At 33.3% G+C, this 25,085-nt stretch overlaps 1 protein-coding gene across 5 annotated transcripts in view; it reads right to left on the bottom strand.

The window, feature by feature from the left end:
* LOC127732893 (GON-4-like protein) overlaps positions 1–25,085 on the bottom strand; it is a 179,747-nt gene that overhangs the window by 91,398 nt on the left and 63,264 nt on the right. The gene's annotated exons all lie outside the window — the stretch shown is intronic.

The raw sequence follows: 25,085 nt of genomic DNA, 5'->3' as shown, positions 1-25,085 counted from the left end.
CACATCAATAGATATAAACAATTCTTCAAAGTTTTATGCAAATTGGTTAAAGTGTTTTTGAGTTAATGTCCGACATGTTGACGACGGACGGACAGACGGACAACGGTATACCATAATACGTCCCGTAAACGGGCGTATAAAAACTTGCATTCATATATAATTTTAGTAGTGATTTTCCTTCACAAAATTTTGCATCAATTCTCCTATTACTCGTAATAAGTGAGTATTTCACATGACAAAAAAATGTACATTTTTTTCAAGCAGTCATTGAACCATGAAAATGAGGTTAAAGAGGATGGACAAAAGGAAACTTGGTAACATAAGGCATCTGCATTCAAGGTTTGAAGAATCCAAGTATTCCACCTTCTGAAATATAAAGCTTTATACAAATAGTTTACTGCCTTGCTGCCATCACTGCCAACAGATAGTAATTCCTATGCCTCTCATTCAATGACAATCCTAGCAGGCTGGACAAAAATTGTCTCCTTTGTCATAAATTTTGTTTTGAGTTTTCTGTGTGAAACTGAAATATCCAAATCTAGAAAAGTACAATTATTGCTGTTATTATTAGATTTTTAAAAATAAGTTCCTTTGTGTAAATCACATAATAAATTTTGAATTTATGACCTCTCAATTATGCCTTATTTGTGTTGTGAGGTCAGTTTTGGTCCAATTTTTCCATAACCTATAACAGTTTTCAGCATAATTTACTTTGGTGGCCATTCATGATCCAGAAAATTTTTGTGCCTCTGGATTCAATTTTAACCTTGGTACATTTTGGTTACAGAACATTTTGGATCATAGATTGTGGCCAAGGTTTACCTTAAGCTTTTGATTAGAAAAATGCACAAAACCATCATATTTTGACAATTCTCCAAAACTTGCTGACTTTGGAGCCTATTAAGTACTGTTATGAAGAGATTTGTTTTACCTAGCATTAAGGCTTTTCAGATAGATCCTTTAAGAAGTAGTTTGTGGCTTTTTTAATATTTTAAGATAAAGTTAAAATTCAAGGCCATATTTTGCCAAAAGTGATCATTGTCCATTCCGACAATGTCATACTATCCTGCATTTGGTTTACTCCTGGTTTGCCGACATTAAATTTTACCAATTATCTATTAGTAAAGAAAACAAAAAAGACAAAAGGTTTGATGAGCATACAATTGTATAGTCTGTTTAAACTTTACAGGTATATAGTTTATCTGTGTTTTCTATATATTCAGGTATTTTTCATTTTGTAGTTCCACTTTTATTTGTATACACAAATAATATATAAATCAATTATTTTTTTTACAATAAGTTAACATAAATTCAATCGATTCATTTAACAGACAATAACATGACTAGTGATAAAACAATGGCATTCATTTAGAAAAGTGTCTTAATAATTCGTCAGTATCTAAATGATTATGATATAAATACACAATAAACTTTTCTTTAATTGCAAACATATCTTTTTTTAACTTATGAATCAAATTTATACATGCATTGCATAAGAAAATAAAATAAAAGCACTATGGTAAAAATAAGTAATTTGGGTCACTATCTGTAAAATGATGAAAAATACAACATTTTCTATATATTTCAAAATGTGAGCAAACCAGGATGACACCCCTGCATTTGTCATGTTTGTAATGAAAACTAAATTTCACTTCCATTTAATTTAATTTGAATTAGTCAAACCTTAATAACATTTAATGTTTTAACACTCACCAAAGTTCAATCAAAAAATGCATTTAAGTTAACATTTTATTGCTACAATAAAAACAGATATGTCAAGGAAATGGTTTCCTGGAATTAATTCTTGTAAATGAACTTTGAAATGATTTAAAAATCAACTTTGTACTTTTTAGAGATTTTACTATTTCATTTTCTTTATGTATCATTATAATCATTATAGAATTTGTTGAAGAACTCATAATTGAGTTTGCACTTTAAAATTCAATCATACAGCTTGATTGTCTTAAAAATTATAGCACAGCTTTTATTAGTTCTATTTTTTCTTTTCCTAACAAGATACATACTTCTGATTGAAGACTGAAGTACAGTTTTATAAGACATGTCTAGATGAATACTAGATACAATTATCAACAGTCAGAGAGTCAGAGTCACTTAAAAGCTTCAAAAATTATAACTATTAATATTTACAATGTATATTAATTTGAGGAACGTAACTCTACTACTATCAGTGTATCTAAAATATAACACACCCACTGTCAGACCTTGTATTTAAAATATAACTCGCCCACTGACCTGTGTTTATAAAATATAGCTCGCCCACTGACCCGTGTTTATAAAATATAACATGCCCACTGACAGTGTATTCAATATACAGTCTCCGCGTGTTTACTTTTAACCAATGATATTCCAAGCAGTTTATAGGAGGTAAGATATATACAGTTTCCGCATGTTGGCTTTTAACCAATGATATTCCTAGCAGTTTATAGAAGGTAAGATATATACAGTCTCCGCGTGTTGGCTTTTAACCAATGATATTCCTAGCAGTTTATAGGAGGTAAGATATATAGTCTCCGTGTGTTGGCTTTTAACCAATGATATTCCTAGCAGTTTATAGGAGGTAAGATATATACAGTCTCCGTGTGTTGGCTTTTAACCAATGATATTCCTAGCAGTTTATAGGAGGTAAGATGTATACAGTCTCCGCGTGTTGGCTTTTAACCGATGATATTCCTAGCAGTTTATAGGAGGTAAGATATATACAGCCTCCGCGTGTTGGCTTTAACCAATGATATTCCAAGCAGTTTCTTATTCTTGATGACACGTTTTAATTGTGATATCATTTTGAATTTTAGGTCCTCAATGCTCTTCAACTTCATACTTTAGTTGGCCTTTTTTTAACTTTTTGATTCAGGCGTCACCGATGAGTCTTTTGTAGACAAAACCCACATCTGGCCTACAAAATTTGAATCCTGGTATTTATGATGAGTTTATCTGAAAATTTGAGAAAATTTCAATCACAATTCATTTAAGGGCCAATTAGTTGTACCTTGTCCTTTAGTGGGTATACAGGTTTTTTACAATTTTGTAGTTTTTCTTTTATTGATTTTGAAAGTAGATCTTAATATCATGTCAGGAACATTTCTTAGACATATCATTTCATGTTACAATTGTTTATTAATTTGTAATTCATAGGCTTGTTCAGAAATAACACATACTACAGAGTATCACTCTATTATTCTATTTATATCATATTACCAAGCTTATAATTTTGTAAACCAAAAGACTCATCGGTGATGTTTGAATAAAAAAAGTTAAAAGGCAAAATCAAGTACAAAGTTGAAGAGCATTGAGGACCAAAATGAAAAATACAGCTAAGGTTATCTATTACTGGAGTAAAAAATCTTTAGTATTTCAGAGAATTCAAAGTTTTGTAAATTAAGCACTTTCTAAGCACTTCACTATGTGAATAATTCATTGGCTGGCAATTAAATTTCTCCAAATTCTTGAGTTTCAGACTTAACTGGCTTACACCAAGAAATAATTTGATTTTAATTTCATTAGCTTTTGAAAGATACGTTTTACTTTTTCTATTTTTCCCCAATTTAATTTTTGGAATCAGGAATAGTGAAATCCAAATGACTAATATCACAATATCTCACATACATGGTTGACCTTTGATTTATCACAAAAACAATCATAAAATAAAGTGGCATCTAAAACAAATTAACAATACATACAATAGGTAGGTCATGTAATAGGGGTTGACTGGAATGAAGGGCGTGAAATTTGGACTACCACTGGAAAATTGGGGTTAATTGGATAGGACAGAAATTTAGCCTTGCAACAGACACCCTTTTATGGTAAGGGTTTAACTGCCTGTCGGAAGATCAAAAGTGACCATTTTTTTATTCTGCAGTAACTATTGGGGGTCATAAAATAAGGCTTATGTATATAAGGTATGAAGCACCAGGTCTACTGCCTTCTATAGTATAAAGCTTTATACAAATAGTTAACCCAGTCATCAGACTAAAACACGTTTGAATGTAATAGGAGTATGCCTTCTTTAATATAAAGCTAGTTAACCCAGCCAACAGACTCAAACACGTTTAAATGTAATAGGTGTAAAGCTTTATACAAATCAAAAAGCCAGTCATCAGACTCAAACATGTTTGGCTGTAATAGGTGTAAAGCTTTATACAAATAGTAAACCCAGTCATCAGACTCAAAAACATTTGGATGTAATAGGTGTAAAGCTTTATACAAATAGTAAACCCAGCAATCACCATCAGACTCAAACACCTTTGGATGTAATAGGTGTAAAGCTTTATACAAATAGTAAACCCAGTCATCAGACTCGAACACGTTTGGATGTAATAGGTGTAAAGCTTTATACAAATAGTAAACCCAGTCATCAGACTCAAACACGTTTGGATGTAATAGGTGTAAAGCTTTATACAAATAGTAAACCCAGTCATCAGACTCAAACACGTTTGGATGTAATAGGTGTAAAGCTTTATACAAATAGTAAACCCAGTCATCAGACTCAAACACGTTTGGATGTAATAGGTGTAAAGCTTTATATATACAAATAGTAAACCCAGCCAACAGACTCAAACACGTTTGGATGTAATAGGTGTAAAGCTTTATACAAATAGTAAACCCAGTCATCAGACTCAAACACGTTTGGATGTAATAGGTGTAAAGCTTTATATGGATGTAATAGGTGTAAAGCTTTATATATACAAATAGTAAACCCAGTCATCAGACTCAAACACGTTTGGATGTAATAGGTGTAAAGCTTTATACAAATAGTAAACCCAGCCATCAGACTCAATCACGTTTGGATGTAATAGGTGTAAAGCTTTATACAAATAGTAAACCCAGTCATCAGACTCAAACACGTTTGGATGTAATAGGTGTAAAGCTTTATACAAATAGTAAACCCAGTCATCAGACTCAAACACTTTTGGATGTAATAGGTGTAAAGCTTTATACAAATAGTAAACCCAGCAATCACCATTAGACTCAAACACCTTTGGATGTAATAGGTGTAAAGCTTTATACAAATAGTAAACCCAGCCATCACCATCAGACTCAAACAAGTTTGGATGTAATAGGTGTAAAACTTTATACAAATAGTAAACCCAGCCATCAGACTCAAACACGTTTGGATGTAATAGGTGTAAAGCTTTATACAAATAGTAAACCCAGCAATCACCATCAGACTCAAACACCTTTGGATGTAATAGGTGTAAAGCTTTATACAAATAGTAAACCCAGCAATCACCATCAGACTCAAACACGTTTGGATGTAATAGGTGTAAAGCTTTATACAAATAGTAAACCCAGCAATCACCATCAGACTCAAACACCTTTGGATGTAATAGGTGTAAAGCTTTATATATACAAATAGTAAACCCAGCCAACAGACTCAAACAAGTTTGGATGTAATAGGTGTAAAGCTTTATACAAATAGTAAACCCAGCCATCACCATCAGACTCAAACAAGTTTGGATGTAATAGGTGTAAAACTTTATACAAATAGTAAACCCAGCCATCAGACTCAAACACGTTTGGATGTAATAGGTGTAAAGCTTTATACAAATAGTAAACCCAGCAATCACCATCAGACTCAAACACCTTTGGATGTAATAGGTGTAAAGCTTTATACAAATAGTAAACCCAGTCATCAGACTCAAACACGTTTGGATGTAATAGGTGTAAAGCTTTATACAAATAGTAAACCAAGTCATCAGACTCAAACACGTTTGGATGTAATAGGTGTAAAGCTTTATACAAATAGTAAACCCAGCAATCACCATCAGACTCAAACACCTTTGGATGTAATAGGTGTAAAGCTTTATACAAATAGTAAACCCAGTCATCAGACTCAAACACGTTTGGATGTAATAGGTGTAAAGCTTTATACAAATAGTAAACCCAGCAATCACCATCAGACTCAAACACGTTTGGATGTAATAGGTGTAAAACTTTATACAAATAGTAAACTCAGTCATCAGACTCAATCATGTTTGGCTGTAATAGGTATAAAGCTTTATACAAATAGTAAACCCAGCCATCACCATCAGACTCAAACACCTTTGGATGTAATAGGTGTAAAGCTTTATACAAATAGTAAACCCAGCCATCACCATCAGACTCAAACACCTTTAAATGTAATAGGTGTAAAGCTTTATACAAATAGTAAACCCAGTCATCAGACTCAAACACGTTTGGATGTAATAGGTGTAAAGCTTTATACAAATAGTAAACCCAGCAATCACCATCAGACTCAAACACGTTTGGATGTAATAGGTGTAAAGCTTTATACAAATAGTAAACCCAGTCATCAGACTCAAACACGTTTGGATGTAATAGGTGTAAAGCTTTATACAAATAGTAAACCCAGCCATCACCATCAGACTCAAACACCTTTGGATGTAATAGGTGTAAAGCTTTATACAAATAGTAAACCCAGTCATCAGACTTGAACATGTTTGAATGTAATAGGTGTAAAGCTTTATACAAATAGTAAACCCAGTCATCAGACTCAAACACGTTTGGATGTAATAGGTGTAAAGCTTTATACAAATAGTAAACCCAGTCATCAGACTCAAACACGTTTGGATGTAATAGGTGTAAAGCTTTATACAAATAGTAAACCCAGCCATCACCATCAGACTCAAACACCTTTGGATGTAATAGGTGTAAAGCTTTATACAAATAGTAAACCCAGTCATCAGACTTGAACATGTTTGAATGTTATAGGCTTATCTATCATTCTCTTCCTAATAATGGATGATTTCAAGTTTTTCAGGATTTAAAAAAAATATTGTTGTGGGGGCAGAGATGCAAATAAATGCTTTTAACAGGTCAATCTTTTTTCTTTCTTTATGGCAATTTTTTTTTTTTTCACTGGAGTTTATTAACACTTTCACTCCTGAATTTTATTTTTTCGTGGGATTCCCTGGCTGAAATTTTATTTACACGAGCCGTTTGCCTGACCGGAATTAATTTGACATGTGCTACAGCAAAAACAACCTCATAGTTTTGATCATTGAAATTTCAGGAACCGTAGCCAATTGTGATGTCAAATTTTTATATAATGTAGATAAATAACTATGGATGAGCGTCCATAAACTTTTCAAAGAGTAACAAGCAGTTTACCTTAAAACATGTGTCAATATAAACATAGGTTGATTGAGTCGGAAGATATTTTTTTGGCATTGCATCACCGTTTAAGTTAACACGTTGACTTACGTTCAGCAATATATTTCAAGGAAACGAGTGTTTGAGAATGTATTTGAGCCACTGAATCATTTAGCTTCAAAAACTGTTTCTTTTTTTGTTTTCTCGACAAATATACTTGTAAATCTAGCCTGTCATTCACGTAGATTTTGGCCGCCATTTGTTTACTCGATAGATAACTCGAGCTCGATAACGGAAAACAACTCTTCCAGACGAATTTTATAATATTCCCCATGTGTATGAGTCAATTGAAAATAAATTTAACTGCAGCAATAATTTATGGGATTTCTTTACTTTATGACTTAAAATCACTCCAGTAATGCATTAATTCTTCCACAAGTAATTGAGATGAAGCTTTCCAATAAAAATCTCAAATAAAACAAAAGGAAATGTAACCATGAAGTGCTTTTTTTTTAAGAACTAAATCCATTAAATTTCCTATGAATGTGATCCGTGTCATGTGGGTAGTATAATATAAAAAACATTGAAACATAAATAAATGCACTACAGGTAAGTAAACTTTCGGACGTTTCTCAAGAAAAAAAACCTATTGAAAAAAATATGAAAATTGTAAAAAAATAAAATCTAAACTATATAGAGTAAAAACTTATAATATATAAGACAATATAATATTGATAACTACATAAACTGATGTTTTTACAGCACAAATAAATTACAAATGCTGACAATTCATATATTTTTTTTTATTTTAATCAAAGTTAAATTAGTTACCCTAATCACAGTAGAAGCAAAGAAGATTTTTCTACTTATGATATGCAAACAACTACACAATAATTTCTACTCATGATATGCACACAGGCAGCTGCAAGTCACTGAAAGCTAGACATTTGAAATATGTGTTTTCCTGCAGAATGCTTGAGTTATAAAATACATTTATGGAAAACTACATCAGTAAGTAGGTGATCTGATAGTGTCCAATAACATTTGTTTTATTTTCTGTTTATCGTGCTTGGTTGAATGGGAGGGTTTATTTAAGAATCTATTTTCATATTGAGTGAGAATGATGGAAACTGATTTTTTAATTTTCTTCTTTATATTGTTGGGTTGAATGGGAGGGTCTGCCAAAAAAAAAAAAAAAAATCAAAATTACTTGAGTGAGGTTATTAATATTTCCAGTCTATTTATTAATTGATTGTTTGCCTGACATCCAGCAGCAAGTATTACTTACATATAAGCCTAGATATCAATGTGATATGAAGATTACCTGCTTTGTACTAGTCCAATACTAGGTTACTTATATGTTATATAAGTATTGTTTATACAAATAATATTTCCAGCCAACTTTGATAATTTATCTTTCCAGTAAACATACTAAAATCTTGGATACATTTAATTAACATACACAGACCACTTGCTACATCTTGAGATTAATTTCTCTGGCATTTGACACTTTGAAGTTACACTGCAATCTCTCCAGGGGACAAACTAATCTGTTCTTAATCAGATACATGTTACAATTATTCACTGTTTGTGGTGAAAGGCAGGATAATTTCAGTTCCCATAAAAAAACTAGATGTGTCTGAACGACACAAATGGCCCCGTCTCAAAAAGTATTAAATCTGCAATTTCAACAACACATGTGGACACAAACATGCATGGATAGTATCCAGGTCTCAAGACCAATACTAGTTTGATGAAAAATTTCCTTGATCAATGAGTAGTTAAATTTCAAACTATCAGCAAACAGGAAGTGGATGTACTGAAGATGTGTTGAAACGGCATGAAAATCAGCATATCGGAACGAAACATAAATTTGATCTGTAACTCATCATGGTAGACTCACATATCAATATTCAGCGCAAAATCTGAAGGCGTATAGAAAAAAAATCTGTATAACTGTGATTTTCAACAATTTTCAAAGTCGAAAACCTGTAATTACAGCAAAAATCAGCAGAGCAGAACGAAACTTAAACTTGATCTGTAACACATCATGGTTAACTCACATACCAAAAATCAACCCAATATCTGAAGGTGTTTAGAAAAAAAATCTGATAAGCAGAGCGGAACGAAACTTAAACTTGATCTGTAACTCATCATGGTTTACTCACATACCAAAAATCAGCCCAATATCTAAAGGGGTTTAGAAAAAAAGTCTGTATAACTGTGATTTCCAACAATTTATCAAAGTCCAAAGCCCGTAATTTCAGCAAAAATTAGCAGAGTGGAACGAAACTTATACTTGATCTGTAACTCATCATGGTTAACTCACATACCAAAAATCAGCCTAATATCTGAAGGCGTTTAGAAAAAAAGTCCTTATAACTCTGATTTTCAACAATTTATCAAGTCCAAAGCCCGCAATTTCGGCAAAAATTAGTGATCTGTTACTCATCATGGTTAACTCACATACCAAAAATCAGCCCAATATCTGAAGGCGTTTAGAAAAAAAGTCCTTATAACTCTGATTTTCAACAATTTATCAAGTCCAAAGCCCGTAATTTTGGCAAAAATTAGTGATCTGTAACTCATCATGGTTAACTCACATACCAAAAATCAGCCCAATATCTGAAGGCGTTTAGAAAAAAAGTCTGTATAATGGTTTGTTGCGGAATGACGGAATGACGGAATGACAGAATGACAGAATGACGGAATGACGGAATGATGGAATGACAGAATGAAGGAATGACGAAATGATGGAATGATGGACAAGGGTAAAACTATATGGCCCCGACCATAGTATGTAATAACTGAAGGTCAGTGATTTCAGTCTCCTCCCACTAGATGATTGATGTACCCAAAATCTGTGTGTTAAGCCATATGCATTGTCTTTGTATAATCAGTTTCTTGGTTCAAAGCAGTCAAACTAAGTTCAACTTGACAGTTTAACAGTGCTGTAATTCAATTTACCACCAACCAACCCCATCCAAACACCTTCAATAATGTTCATGACATGAGAAACATCTCAGCTTTTAACAGTGATATTTTTTATTTTATAACTTGTTTTCCTTGATGGAATTTTATCACTGGTCATTTCTAAAATTTCATTCATCCCAAGCATATCGGGGACAAATTTTATCAAATTTATTCCAGCACCAGATTGATAGACAGCATCACATGGGCTATCCCCCATGCAGACCTTGCACACCCCGGCTGCAGATGAGACGCCTAGTCTCATCCCCTTGATGGAGACCCCTTGCTTCACATTCCTGGCTGGTGTATTGTCGGGCAGGCGGGTTCTTCCTCACACTACAGGTTGCAATTTGACTTGCTCAGCAGGAACTCCTAAATTCTTAATTATACTGAGTGTTTCTCAAGGGCCAAAATATTTTGTTACTGAATTTATTGTATTAATAAAACTTATTCATTCAAAGACTCTGTCTGCTTTGAGCCAGTATGATTTATTGAGACTATGTTTTGGTTTACACACAGTTATCCCCTTTCACACTTACACAAAATGTATGCTAACATTAAATTATTCAGAAATTGGTTTAGATCTACAATGCTCAATTTCACTGATGATGAGTTTATAAAATTTTTACTTGTTACAATTTACTTTTGACTTAAAACTCACCATTGGGGACTTTGTGGATTGTGATATTAAATTTGAGTTTGTCTATCAAGAGAGTTACATCAGAACTAAGAAAACATTGGATCTACAAGGATTTGATTCATTACCATACAAACAGAAAATTCTATGCATATTTACATACCAAGAGACAATTACAGATAATAAAACACCACCTATAAAAACTTCAAAAGTATGTTTACATTATGGGACAACAATTAAGACAGCACAAAATTTACACCATAGAAAATGAAAGGATATGGAGTAAATGTATATGGGACAAAATCGCACACAATACATAGAAAACATAGAAAATTATCAATGAACAGGGCTTTTATTCCATACACAACTACATAGATGATTTTGTTTGTATAAAGCTGTTTAAATTTAACAAGCTGGCTTACAAGGTCACAAAAAGACCTAACTTTGGCCACATTATTCTGACTACAAATTGATCAGTCTTTTCTCTTACTCCATACTGCAACATGCTTGGGTTCTGCGGGAGGCAGCAAATACCATTTTAAGTCTGTCTTTTTTTTTTTATACAAAAGACGTGTTTTTCCAGTGTCAAAAATGGTTGTTAATAAGCATAAACCAAGTGAAAAATTCACAAAAACATGGCAATATTTGCATATTAACTGCCTAAATGAACTAAACATCTAGGATATAGTAGTTATATACATGTATTGTGTCCAGAAGACTCGGTAGACCCCAAAACCTATAGCCAAAGAAAATGTGCACTCTCCAAAATAAATGTGGGAACAGGCCTTGGTCTGGAAATCGATTTACATGTATAAGATTTATGCAGTACCGGTAACTTTTAATATTGCAAACAACAAATGCTTTCCCATTTCTAAATTAAACTTGTTTGTACAACATCAACAGCTCCAACCATGATCCTAGTCTACTGATATGGATAGAATTTTCTAAAAATGCTTACATGTTGCAAAATAGGATATCTAAAGTTTTAAACAAATTGTAATATAACTTTAGGCACCGGTCAATCGTCTTTTGTGTTTGTGTGCAACTTGAGGGGAATGAGTTTCCCAATTTTCCAGATAATAAAAAAAACCACAATTGTTTTCAGTAACATACAGGAACACTACTTTTTTATATAAAATTGCTTCCCCCCAAACCTCTGAAGATTGATCAGTAGCAGAAACCACCTGCCGTATAATTTTTTTCTGTTTGGAAAAAAAAGAATTTCACTTCCCTTCTAAAACAAATAATCTTTTTCCCTTCCCTTCTGAAACAAATATATTTTTTTTCACTTCCCTTCTCAAACAATCAAAATGAGAATAAAAACAATTTGTTATATAAAACAAATCATCTTGTCCTCATTTAAATTCTTTTTTACTGCCAACTGAATTTGTTTTCCCCTCCCAAAAATTTTAACTTTTGTATGCTCACCTAAAATAAAGACTTTTAAACACCTCTGTTAGATAAGATAAATCATGGAATTATTTATTCTCGATTTAAATATGAATAAAATTGAAGCATATTGTCTTATCTTTCAAAACCCCTTTTCTGTTAAATAATAGCACACTGAAATATTTGTTCTTTTCCTTTTATTTGTTTGTAGTTCGGCAGAGGTTGATGGTATCGGTTGATTGCTGGCTTCTTGAAATTCTTCGGTATCGTTCGATTTCATGGTGGCCAAGTGGTCGGCGCTGTGTGGTAAAGGCCGATCCGTGGGTGCAGGGGTTCAGAAATCGGGATAAAAATAAGAAGCTGCTGAACCAACGCCTTTGTGGTGAAGCTTCTTATTTTTATCCCGATTTTTGAACCCCTGCACCCACGGATCGGCCTTTACCACACAGGGCCGAAGAATTTCAAGAAGCCAGCAATCAACCGATACCATCAACCTCTGCCGAACTACAAACAAATAAAAGGAAAAGAACAAACGAAGATCAGACAGCAGAATCCACGTACAAAGAAGAGCCGCAAAGGATTCGAGAAATAAATGTACCATCATTCCGTGCCTTCAGAAAATTAAATGTTAAATAAGTTAGGTGCCAGCAACACCAAAATTATTTAAATATATGTAAAAACAGAGATACCATCCTCAAATTGCCTAGAAATTTTGCGACGGTAAACCACTTTACGGCATTCCCGAAGCGATTGGAAGTAGTACCTCTGGCCAAAGGGAAGCCAGTCGAAGTGGTAGAGGTGTGCCCTAAAAGTGTTGTCCAAATTAGGAAGAAACTTTATACAAACTGTACACTGACATTGTACTTACATTCATGTTACACGCATTTTTTAATTTACTACCTTTATGTACATACATTTGTAATTTTTTCATTTCATTCATACATTGGTAACCAGGAACAACAAAGACAATGGAGTAAACACATTATGACGTTAAAATTTAGATACCATGTCCTGAAGACGCCGATCTAATAGGCGAAACTAGTCGACACAATAAAACTTGCAGTTCACTAAAGTGTTGTTGTCAATCCAGCGGTATTTTATTTATTTATTTTTATTGACAACCCTGCATACCATCGGGTATCCTCTTCAGTGACTCTACCTTCACTTCACCACAAAGGCGTTGGTTCAGCAGCTTCTTATATATAACTTTTGTACAAATTCAACTACTTTCATGAACACAGCTTAAGTTTTCTAAATGTTTTAACTTGAAATGAAACACTTGACAGTGATTGTTTTCTTTTCCACCATTTTGTTACGTCACAAGTTTTTTCTCTCAACATTCTTTGAAGAAACATTGTGTTTGACAGCGTAAATACGCCCGATACGATTATATGGAATGCATTTAATGTTTATTATACTATGGATCAACTATGTCAAGAAATTCGTTATAACGTTTTTTTTTCTGTTTGCATTGTGACTGTCTAAAAATAGAAATTTATGTATCCTTAAGGATACATTCGGCATCTGGACCAGTGTGCTAAAAGGATAATTTCGGCATGCCCATGAGGGTAACAAAAGGATACATTCGGTATGAAAGGGTCAAGTGCATCTTCAAGATCCAAATTGAATCAGTTATTTTAGTGACTATATGCATTATACATTTTAGCTCCATACTAAATAAGATTATAACATACACAATTTTTTTAGTTTATCCCACTGCATTTTTTATAAGGCTCATAAAAACTGTAACTAATTTATACAATATCATATATATCATAAATGCACAATCAGAAAACATTGAGAGACAAAGACAGCCATATGGACTAAGTGTAAAATTAAAGGAATTTTTCCTTTTTATGAGTTCTAATATGGATTTCAGTATATCATACCCCTCAAAAGTAACATTTATTTTAGACAAGAAAAGATTTAAGTAAAATCTTTTATTAAAAAAAAATATAAACACAATAAAGAACTAATGTATATTACTGTTCAGAAAAATAGAGAAAGCAGTCTTTAAAAGTCAGTCAAATAATCCATCTATGTTATCTACTGAACTCATTTGTCTAATTTCTTTTCATTATGCAAGAACATTTTACAATTGTGTACTGTAATAGCAAGATTTTTCCTATTAAATTATTCATTGTCTGGCTTTTTCCTTTCTCTGATTTGTATAATAATAAAAGCACACTTAATGAACGATTAGAGGAAATGTCTACAGTATAAATTTGAATTTAACTTTAGACAATCAGGTTTCAGAGATTTTCTCGCTGTGTTGAAGACCCATTGATGGCCTTGTGCAGTTTTCTGCTCTTTGGTCGGGTTGTTGTCTCTTTGACACATTCCCTGATTCCATTCTCAATTTTATTTGGTTTGGGAACAGATTTTGTTACTATTGCTGGGAAAAGGGTAGAAGTGGTATTAAATGCAAAAATTTTACAGTCGCCAGCTTGGCTTGGCAAGCAGGATGACAAAATTTTTATTTGCCCAATTAAAAAATCTGGTCACCTTAGGCGACAAGGTAACTGTAGAGTTTTTTCCCCGTAGTTGCTTTTATTTTACTACAGATGTAAATGAACATATAAATAATCATCTACAATTCAATTCAACAGAAATTTACATCATCAGAAAAAGAAAATGTTTAACAACAAAATTAAAACTAACAAACAAATAAACCTGTGACAATAATTTGTAAAGAGATACAAAGTTGTTTATATAAATATTGAAAAAAATATATTTTAATATTCAATATATTGTAAAATAAAAATGCAAGAGATGAATAATTATGTCCATGCACTGTATGTTAGAAATAAAGGAAGCAATAAGATTTATTCATATATAAACAAAACATTACCATGATTACCAGGGACATATAACAGGGACTGTCTTTATCTCACTTTTGCAGTATTAACCAGCTATTTCCAAGGAAAGATAAAACTTCATATAAGTTTTAATTACAGAGTCAAATTCAGGATTATGGAAATTAATTTTAATAAAAAAAAATTGGACATATATTCAAGCTTGATACAGCTATGTATTTGGATAGTGATTAAATATTTGACACATTATAGATTTCTGACACAGAATAAATGTGGTCAGATAACTTAAAAATTTGAAATGGGACATTTAATCTACTTAATGGTCAAATATCCAAAAATCTAATTCCATGGTTAGGTTCAGCATATAAAATAAAAAAAACATGAATTCAAACAAAGTTTAACCTTGAACCCTTTGGACTTTAATATGGAATTATTTGAAGACAGGGCCCAAAATTAAATATCTGAATTCACAGTTAGATTCAGCATTTCATAGAACCACAAGAATTCAGTTTTCGATGAAATCAAACAAAACTAGAATAATTTATACACCCTTTTTGGTGTGTATCTCCTGCCATATCAGTATTTGTTGTTTCTTTATATAGATCAGAAATAACTTATGTTAGAACAGGCTTAGCCAGTATTAGAAAAGTCTTGTTTTTGGCCCCTATTTGGCCTCTAGTTTCTTAACGATCAAAGCCACAACCCACAAAATCGACCCCAACCTTCAGTGTGTGGTATGGAACCTTGTGGTACAATTTCATAGAGATCAATTGACTAATACTTAAGTATTTGTCCAGAAACCAGAAAAACCTTGTTCCCTTTCCTCACCCCCCCCCCCCCCCCCCCCCCCCCTCCCCTCCTTTCCCCTTTTTTTGCCCCTTATTCCTGAACGGTTTTAGCCATAACCCCAAAGTCAAACCCAACCTTCCCTTTGTGGTATGGAACATTGTGTTTCAATTTCATAGAGATCCATAGACTAATACTTAAGTAATTGTTCATTAACCAGAAAAACCTTGTTTTCCCCCCCCCTTTTTTTGCCCCTAATTCCTGAACGGTTTGGGCCATAACCTCAATGTCAATTCCAACCTTCCCTTTGTGGTATGGAACCTTGTGGTACAATTTCATAGAGATCCATACACTTATACACAAGTTATAGTCTGGAAACTAGAAAAAGGCCTTTTTTGGCCCCTTTTTTACCCCTAATTCCTAAACAGTTGGGACCATAACCCCCATAATCAATCCCAACCTTTCTTTTGTGCTATTGAACCTTGTGTTAAATTTCATAGAGATCCATTCACTTATACTAAAGTTATTGTCCGGAAACCAAATGTCTTCAGATGACGATCACGATGACATGATAGCAATATACGAATGCAAATTTTTTGCGGTCGTATAAAAATTCATCAAGATCTCCTCTAGAAAGAAATTTAAATATTCAGTGACTACACCCAAAGGATATCTAAGCAATATTTAGTCCTAAACTCTGTCAGATCATATTCATTAAGGATGACTTGACCTCCTGTGGGTGCCCATGTCCTTCAACTATTTATTATTCAAGACACTTTAATCTCAGACAAAATCCATCAATGACTATGTCAATATTTCAAATAAAATAGATGATTTTTACCAGAAAAGTAATCAGACTACAATATAGCAACTAATCTTAAGAATGCAATCTTCAATTTCTTCCCTACAAGCTTCATATTTAAGGTCAAGGTAACAAACTTACATTAAAATAAAACAAATTGAACTGTGAGCTATTGATCACAAATGACATCCTGTTGTAAGTAGCTATCTGTTAACAAAAAGATGATGAGCAATGAATGCAGTTCCTGAGAAAAGTGTGACACACATTCCATGGGATGGATGGCAGATGGACAGACAGAGACATATTCCCCCCTTAAGAAATGGGTATAACAAGCATTCTGAGAGTATTGCATGGCAATACATAGTCCCCTACCACTTTAGAATTCATTGTACTTGAACAAAATGCTAACTTGATCTATTACTTGTCATGGTGTAAACTATATAATAAATATCAAGTCAATATATTCAAGTATGATGAAATAAATGTGGATAGTGTCCACATGTGGACACAGATGATGCCCCCGCTTGCATATCATATAGTTATAAAGGGACATAACTGAAGAACAGTAAAAGTGACGCTACCCAAATTTGAACTTGATCTGAGTTTTGTGGTAATAAGCATTGTGTGTAAGTCTCATAACATTTGGTTGAGGCTAACTTAAGTAAAGAACAGAAACTAAAAATTCAGTAATTTTTCTATTTGTAAACACGCATAACTCTAGAACGGTTGTGTATAAGTTTTATAACATTTGGTTGAGACAAACTAAAGTTAGAGAACGGAAACGAAAAATTCAGCAATTTTTATGTTTATAAAGGGACATAACTCAAGAATGGTAAACGTGTTGCCACCAAATTTCGTACTTAATCTGTATTATGTAGTAATAAGCATTGTGTATAAGTTTCATAACATTTGGTTGAGGCAAACTAAAGTTAGAAAACAGAAACAAAAAATTTGTACTTGATCTTAGTTTTATGGTAATGAATATTGTGTATAGGTTTCATAATGTTTGGTTGGGGCAAACTTAAGTTACAGAATGGAAACTAAAAATTTTGCAATCTTTCGATTTATAAAGGGGCATAACTCAATAATGGTTAAAGTGACACTACCCAAATTCAACTTGATCTGTGTTTTATCAGTGGAAGTCAAAATTAAACATTGCATTGTAAAAAGCATTGATTGTAGTTGATTCAACTATAATCATGGACAAAGGAAGATAACTCCAATTTTAAAAATTACTTGATATTTAGAAGAAAATAAAAATTTTGCAATTTTTCCATTTCTATAGGGGCATAACTCTAGAACGGTAAAAGTGACGCCACCAAAATTCAAACTTGATCTGTGTTTTGTAGTAATAAGCATTGTGTATAAGTTTCATAACATTTGTTTGAGGCAAACTAAAGTAAGATAACGGAAACGAAAAATTCAGCAATTTTTCCATTTGTAAAGGGGCATAACTCTAGAACGGTAAAAGTGACGCCACCAAAATTCAAACTTGATCTGTGTTTTGTGGTAATAAGCATTGTGTATAAGTTTCATAACATTTGGTTGAGGCAAACTAAAGTTAGAGAACGGAAATCAATTTTGGGACGTATGTACGTACAGACAGACAAGAGTAAAACTTAATGCCCCCTCCGCCACGGCGGGGGCATAAAAAAGTGTGGAAAACTAAGTATTTGAGTGAATTTTCCAAGGACCATAACTCTGCACAAATTCATCAGACCAGAATAAAATTCGAACTTGATCTGTAACTGGTCATGGTAATAAAATTGAGAATGGAAATGGGGAATATGTCAAAGAGACAATAACCCGACCAAAGAGCAGACAACAGCTGAAGGCCACCAATGGGTCTTCAACGCAGCGAGAAAATCCTGCACCTGGAGGTGGTCCTCAGCTGGCCACTTAATAAAATTGTGTTCTAGTTCAGTGAAAATGGACGTCACAATAAACTCCAAAACATATAAATGAACTAAAATTAAAAAAACATACAAGACTAACAAAGGCCAGAGGCTCCTGACTTGGGACAGGCGCAAAAATGCGGCGGGGTTAAACATGTTTGTGAGATCTCAACCCTCCCCCTATACCTCTAGCCAATGTAGAATAAAGAAACACATAGCAATACGCACAGTAAAACTCAGTTTAAAAGAAGTCAGAGTCCGATGTCAGAATAGGTAACAAAAGAAACTAAGCAAAATGACAATGATACATAAATTAACAAAGGACAACTAGCAGTTACTGACATGCCAGCTCCAGACCTCAATTAAACTGATTGAAATATTATGTCTTCATCATATGAAAATCAAGCACAATCCCTCCCGTTAGGGGTTTAGTATCATACCATCATAAAATATATGAGAAGCACATAACCCTTATCATGCCAACAACTGGTTTTAGAATAAATGTGTTTATTTCCGATGCAAAGACCCTATGAGTGAATCAATATTAATACCAAAATATGCAATCCTTAATGACCTGACAACAGTATCCTAATATCCCTTATGAATAAATTTGTTTAAAGGTTTGGTTAGCTTTTGAGGTGAATGCCGACATTTTTGTGCTTTGGAAAGAATATTACTATAAAATATTGGATGTGAAATACCTGAACATATAAGATGTCTGCATGTTGATTTATATTTACGAATGATGTCCTTGTACCGATGATAAAATTTAGTAAATGTTTTGACTAGTTTGTGATATCGAAAACCCTGGTGTAACAATTTTTCAGTATTACAGAGATTTCTTTCGTTGATAAAACTATATACCAATTATCAAATCAATATCTTCAAGCATGACAAAAACAAGAGTGCACACGCTGAAATGTCTCGCCTTCTTTACTAATCATTGATATTATGTTGATAGTCCTAAATATAAAGCTTTCTTACAACTGTCACATAAACTTAACATTAACCAAGAAAACTAAACATTGACCAACGAACCATGGAAATGAGGTCAAGGTCAGATGAACCATGCTAGGCAGGCATGTACAGCTAACAATTCTTCCATACAACAAATATAGTTGACCTATTGCTTATAGTTTAAGAAAAACAGACCAAAACACAAAAACTTAACACTGAGCAATGAACTGATAATGAGGTCAAGGTCAAATAAAAACTGCGCGACTGACATAAAGACCATAAAATATTTCCATACACCAAATATAGTTGACCTATTGCATATAGTATTAGAAAAAAAGACCAAAACTCAAAATCTTAACTTTGACCACTGAACCATGAAAATTAGGTCAAGGTCAAATGACACCTGCCAGCTAGACATGTACACCTTACAATCATTCAATACACCAAATATAGTTGACCTATTGCTTAAAGTGTAAGAAAAACAGACCAAAACACAAAAACGTAACATAAGCAATGAACCATGAAAATGAGGTCAAGGTCAAATAAAATCTGCCAGACTGACATGTACATCATTAAATATTTCCATACACCAAATATAGTTGACCTACTGCATACAGTATTAGGAAAACAGACCAAAACACAAAAACTTAACATTTAACAATGAACCTTGAAAATGAGGTCCAAGGTCAAATAAAACATGCCAGACTGACATGTACATCGTAAAATATTTCCATACACTAAATAAAGTTGACCTACTGCATACAGTAATAGAAAAACAAACCAAAACACAAAAACTTAACATTGAGCAATGAACCGTGAAAATGAGGTCAAGGTCAAATAAAACTTGCCAGACTGACATGAACATCATACAATATTTCCATACACCAAATACAGTTGACCTATTGTATACAGTATTAGAAAAACAGACCAAAACACAAAAACTAAACTATGACCACTGAACCATGAAAATGAGGTCAAGGTCAGATGACACCTGCCAGTTAGACATGTACCCCTTACTATCATTACATACACCAAATATAGTAGACCTATTGCTTATAGTATCTCAGATATGGACTTGACCACGAAAACTTAACCTTGTTCACTGATCCATGAAATGAGGTCGAGGTCAAGTGAAAACTATCTGACGGGCATGAGGACCTTGCAAGGTACCCACATACCAAATATAGTTATCCTATTACTTATAATAAGAGAGAATTTAACATTCCAAAAAATCTGAACTTTTTTTTCAAGTAGTCGCTGAACCATGAAAATGAGGTCAAGGACATTGGACATGTGACTGACGGAAACTTCATAACATGAGGCATCTATATACAAAGTATGAAGCATCCAGGTCTTCCATCTTCTAAAATATAAAGCTTTTAAGAAGTTAGCTAACGCCGCCGCCGCCGCCGCCGGATCACTATCCCTATGTCGAGCTTTCTGCGACAAAAGTCGCAGGCTCGACAAAAAGTGTGGAAAACTGATTATTTGAGTGAATTTTCTAAATCCAAGGACCATAACTCTGCATAAATCATCAGACTGGAACAAAATTCGAACTTGATCTGTAACTTGTCATGATAAAACTATATACCAATTATTAAATCAATATCTTCAAGCATGACAAAAACAAGAGTGGACACGCTGAAATGTCTCGCCTTCTTTACTAACCATTGATATTATGTTGATAGTCCTAAATGAAAGCTTTACTACAACTATTACATAAACTTAACATGATCCAAGAAAATGAAGTCAAGGTCATATAAACCAAACAAGAAATACATGAATCGTGAAAATGAGGTCAAAGTCAGATGAACCATGCCAGGCAGACATGAACAGCTTACAATCCTTCCATACAACAAATATAGCTGACCTATTGCTTATAGTTTAAGAAAAACAGACTGAAACACATAAACTTAACACTGAGCAATGAACTGTGAAAATGAGGTCAAGGTCAAATAAAACCTGCGAGACTGACATGTACATCATAGAATATTTCCATACACCAAATATAGTTGACTTATTGCATAAAAGTATAAGAAAAAAGACCAAAACTCAAAAACGTAACTTTGACCACTGAACCATGAAAATGAGGTCAAAGTCAGATGACACCTGCCAGTTGGACATGTACACCTTACAATCATTCCATACACCAAATATAGTAGACCTATTGGATAAAGTATAAGAAAAACGGACCAAAACACAAAAACTTAACTATAACCACTGAACCATGAAAATGAGGTCAAGGTCAGATGACACCTGCCAGTTGGACATGTACACCTTACAATCATTCCATACACCAAATATAGTAGACCTATTGGATAAAGTATAAGAAAAACGGACCAAAACACAAAAACTTAACTATAACCACTGAACCATGAAAATGAGGTCAAGGTCAGATGACACCTGCCAGTTGGACATGTACACCTTACAATCCTTCCATACACCAAATATACTAGACCTATTGCTTATAGTATCTGAGATATGGACTTGACCACCAAAACTTAACCTTGTTCACTGATCCATGAAATGAGGTCGAGGTCAAGTGAAAACTGTCTGACAGGCATGAGGACCTTGCAAGGTTCGCACATACTAAATATAGTTATCCTATTACTTATAATAAGAGAGAATTTAACATTACAAATAATCTGAACTTTTTTTTCAAGTAGTCACTGAACCATGAAAATGAGGTCAAGGAAATTGGACATGTGACTGACGGTACTTCGTAACATGAGGCATCCATATACAAAGTATGAAGCATCCAGGTCTTCCACCTTCTAAAATATAAAGCTTTTAAGAAGTTAGCTAACGCCGCCGCCGCCGCCGCCGGATCGCTATCCCTATGTCGAGCTTTCTGCGACAAAAGTCGCAGGCACGACAAAAATGCGGAAAACTGATTATTTGTGTGAATTTTCTAAGTCCAAGGACCACAACTCAGCACAAAATCATTAGACCGGAACATAATTCAAACTTGATCTGTAACTTGTCAAGATAAAACTATATACCAAATTTCAAATCAATATCTTCAAGCACAAAGAAAAAAGTGTGGAAAACTGATTTGCCGGACTGTCAGACAGACAGACAGACAGACAGACAGACAGAGTGCAAACCTAAAGTCCCCTTCGACTTGGTCGATATGGAACTAATTAAAATAGGAGCTGTTTAACTGGTTTGAATATGTAACATTCCACTTATTTCACTGAATTATTCAAACCTCTCCAAGGTGAACTATTAAGATTTTAACAGTTATTGACATTATTATTGTTGAGATGAACCACTTTGATTCAGGTCCCATTACCTTTAGATATTAGGGTTTGTCATCAACAACTGAAATTGTTTTAATAGCTCCATTTACCTTATAGTTGATAAACTGCCAAGTGGCCTTCACTTCTATGAAATTTATTTGTTGTAGTTCAAACAGACAGTATCTTATTTGATTTTGATTTTTTTATAGTGTTATATATACATCCATATGTCAAAATCAAAATTTTTTGTTCTTTAAAACTTTTTAAAATTATCTTACTAGAGATTTGAAGACTTGAGAACAATTTTCGATATATTTAATATTTCCAAGGGAAACTTATTAAAAATATTTGATTGGCACTTATTTTTGAAATTGTCTGAGACATTGCTGTTATATACCTTTGATATGAATTTGATAAAAATCTGGCAAAAATTGTACATGCGAGAGCACTTACAATGCAATTTTCCATATAATCAATGTTTCAGAGGGGCATAACTCTTTTAAAAATAATTGCTAAGCACTAATTTCTGAACTCCTTAACGACATTGCTCATATAAACCTATGTTTAACATTTCACAGTGGTATCATACTTTAACTTTGTTTAAACCTGTTAATTACTTTTGACCTTAATTATTTATCCCTTATAATTTTTATTAACTATGTATTTGCATTCAGGTATCACAGATCAAATTTATTCGTTCATTGTGTGTTAATCTGCGTTTTTTAATTGAGTTAAGCCTTCCAATTGATATTTTATAGTATGTCTTTCTATGTTGTGATGTTATACTATTGTTTCAGAAAAGCGAGAAGGTTTGGTACCATTAAAACGTTTAATCCCGCTGCAAATGTTTGCACCTGTCCTAAGTCAGGAGTCTTATGTACAGTAGTTGTCATCTATTTATGTAGTTCATACGTGTTTCTCGTTTCTCGTTTTTATATAGATTAGGCCAAGTAAATTTAATTAGTAGATTTTCATCCAAATTTTTGAAAAAAAATGGGGTGGGTGGGAGGATTTTATTTTTTATTTTTTATTAGATATGAAACGCTCTTGTGACGTGTTCTTCATATACGCAAGTGTAATAATAAGGTTCTATCATGTATATACATGTATAACGAATCAAACATAAAAAGAAATGCAAAAACCAAAATTTGAAACAGGAAGTTATTAATGAAAAGAAATTATCGACAGTTACCGGTAACGAAAATGAACAAAATCCGGAAATCGTAAATTTTTCAAAATAAAAAAAATTGGGGCGGAACGATTTCAGAGGGGCGGGCGGGGATGAAAATCTATCAATTAATTTTAATTGGCCTTAGACCGCTGATTTTCCTGTTTGAATGGGTTTACACTAGTAATTTTTGGGGCCCTTTATAGCTTGCTGTTCGTTGTGAGCCAAGGCTCCGTGTTGAAGGCCGTACCTTGACCTATAATGGTTTACTTTTATAAATTGTTACTTGGATGGAGAGTTGTCTCATTGGCACTCATACCACATCTTCCTATATCTATGATATAAGTTTCATAAAAATCTGGCAAGAATTGTACAAATAAGAGCGCTAACAATTCAATTTTCCATATAATTAATGTTTCCACGAGGCATTACTCTTTTAAAAATAATTGATTAGCACTGATTTTCATACTCTTCCAAGACATTGCTAATATAAACCTATGATATAAGTTTCATAAAAATCTAGCAAGAATTGTAGAAATGAGGGCGCTAACGATGCAATTTTCAATATAGTTGAAGTTTCCAAGGGGTATAACTCTTTCAAAAATGATTTGTCAGCACTTATTTTCAAACTCGTCAAAGACATTGCTGATATAAACCTATGATGTAAGTTTCATAAAAATCTGGCAAGAACTGTACAAATGAGAGCACTAACGATGCATTTTCCATATAATTAATGTTTCCAAGGGGCATAACTCTTTAAAACAATAATTGATCGGCACTGATTTTCCAATTTTTACAAACATTGCTAATATAAACCTATGATATAAGTTTCATAAAAATCTAACAAGAATTGTACAAATGAGAGTGCTAACGATGCAATTTTCCATGTAATTTGAAGTTTCCATGGGGCATAACTCTTTTAAAAATGATTGATTGGCACTGATTTTCTAAATCGTCAAAGACATTGCTGATATAAACCTATGATATAAGTTTCATAAAAATCTGGCAAGAATTGTACATATGAGAGGGCTAACGATGCAATTTTCCATATAATTAATGTTTCCAAGGAGCATAACTCTTTTAAAAATAATTGATCAGCACTGATTTTCGAACTCGTCCAAGACATTGCTGATATAAACCTATGATATAAGTTTCATAAAAATCTGGCAAGAATTGTACACATGAGAGCGCTAACAATGTTTCTATGTCCCCCGCATTGCATTGCGCGGGGGACAAAAAATACAGGCTTACAGCTCTTCTATAAAAGCATGCAAGGCAAACCTTTGATCAACTTGCTTGCTATGTTTGTTTGG

The sequence above is a fragment of the Mytilus californianus genome, unplaced genomic scaffold (assembly GCF_021869535.1).
Source record: "Mytilus californianus isolate M0D057914Y unplaced genomic scaffold, xbMytCali1.0.p SCAF_3, whole genome shotgun sequence".
NCBI classification, from domain to species: Eukaryota; Metazoa; Mollusca; class Bivalvia; order Mytilida; family Mytilidae; genus Mytilus; species Mytilus californianus.
The sequence above is the reverse complement of the archived record's forward strand: the minus strand, read 5'-3'. Positions and strand labels throughout refer to the sequence as shown.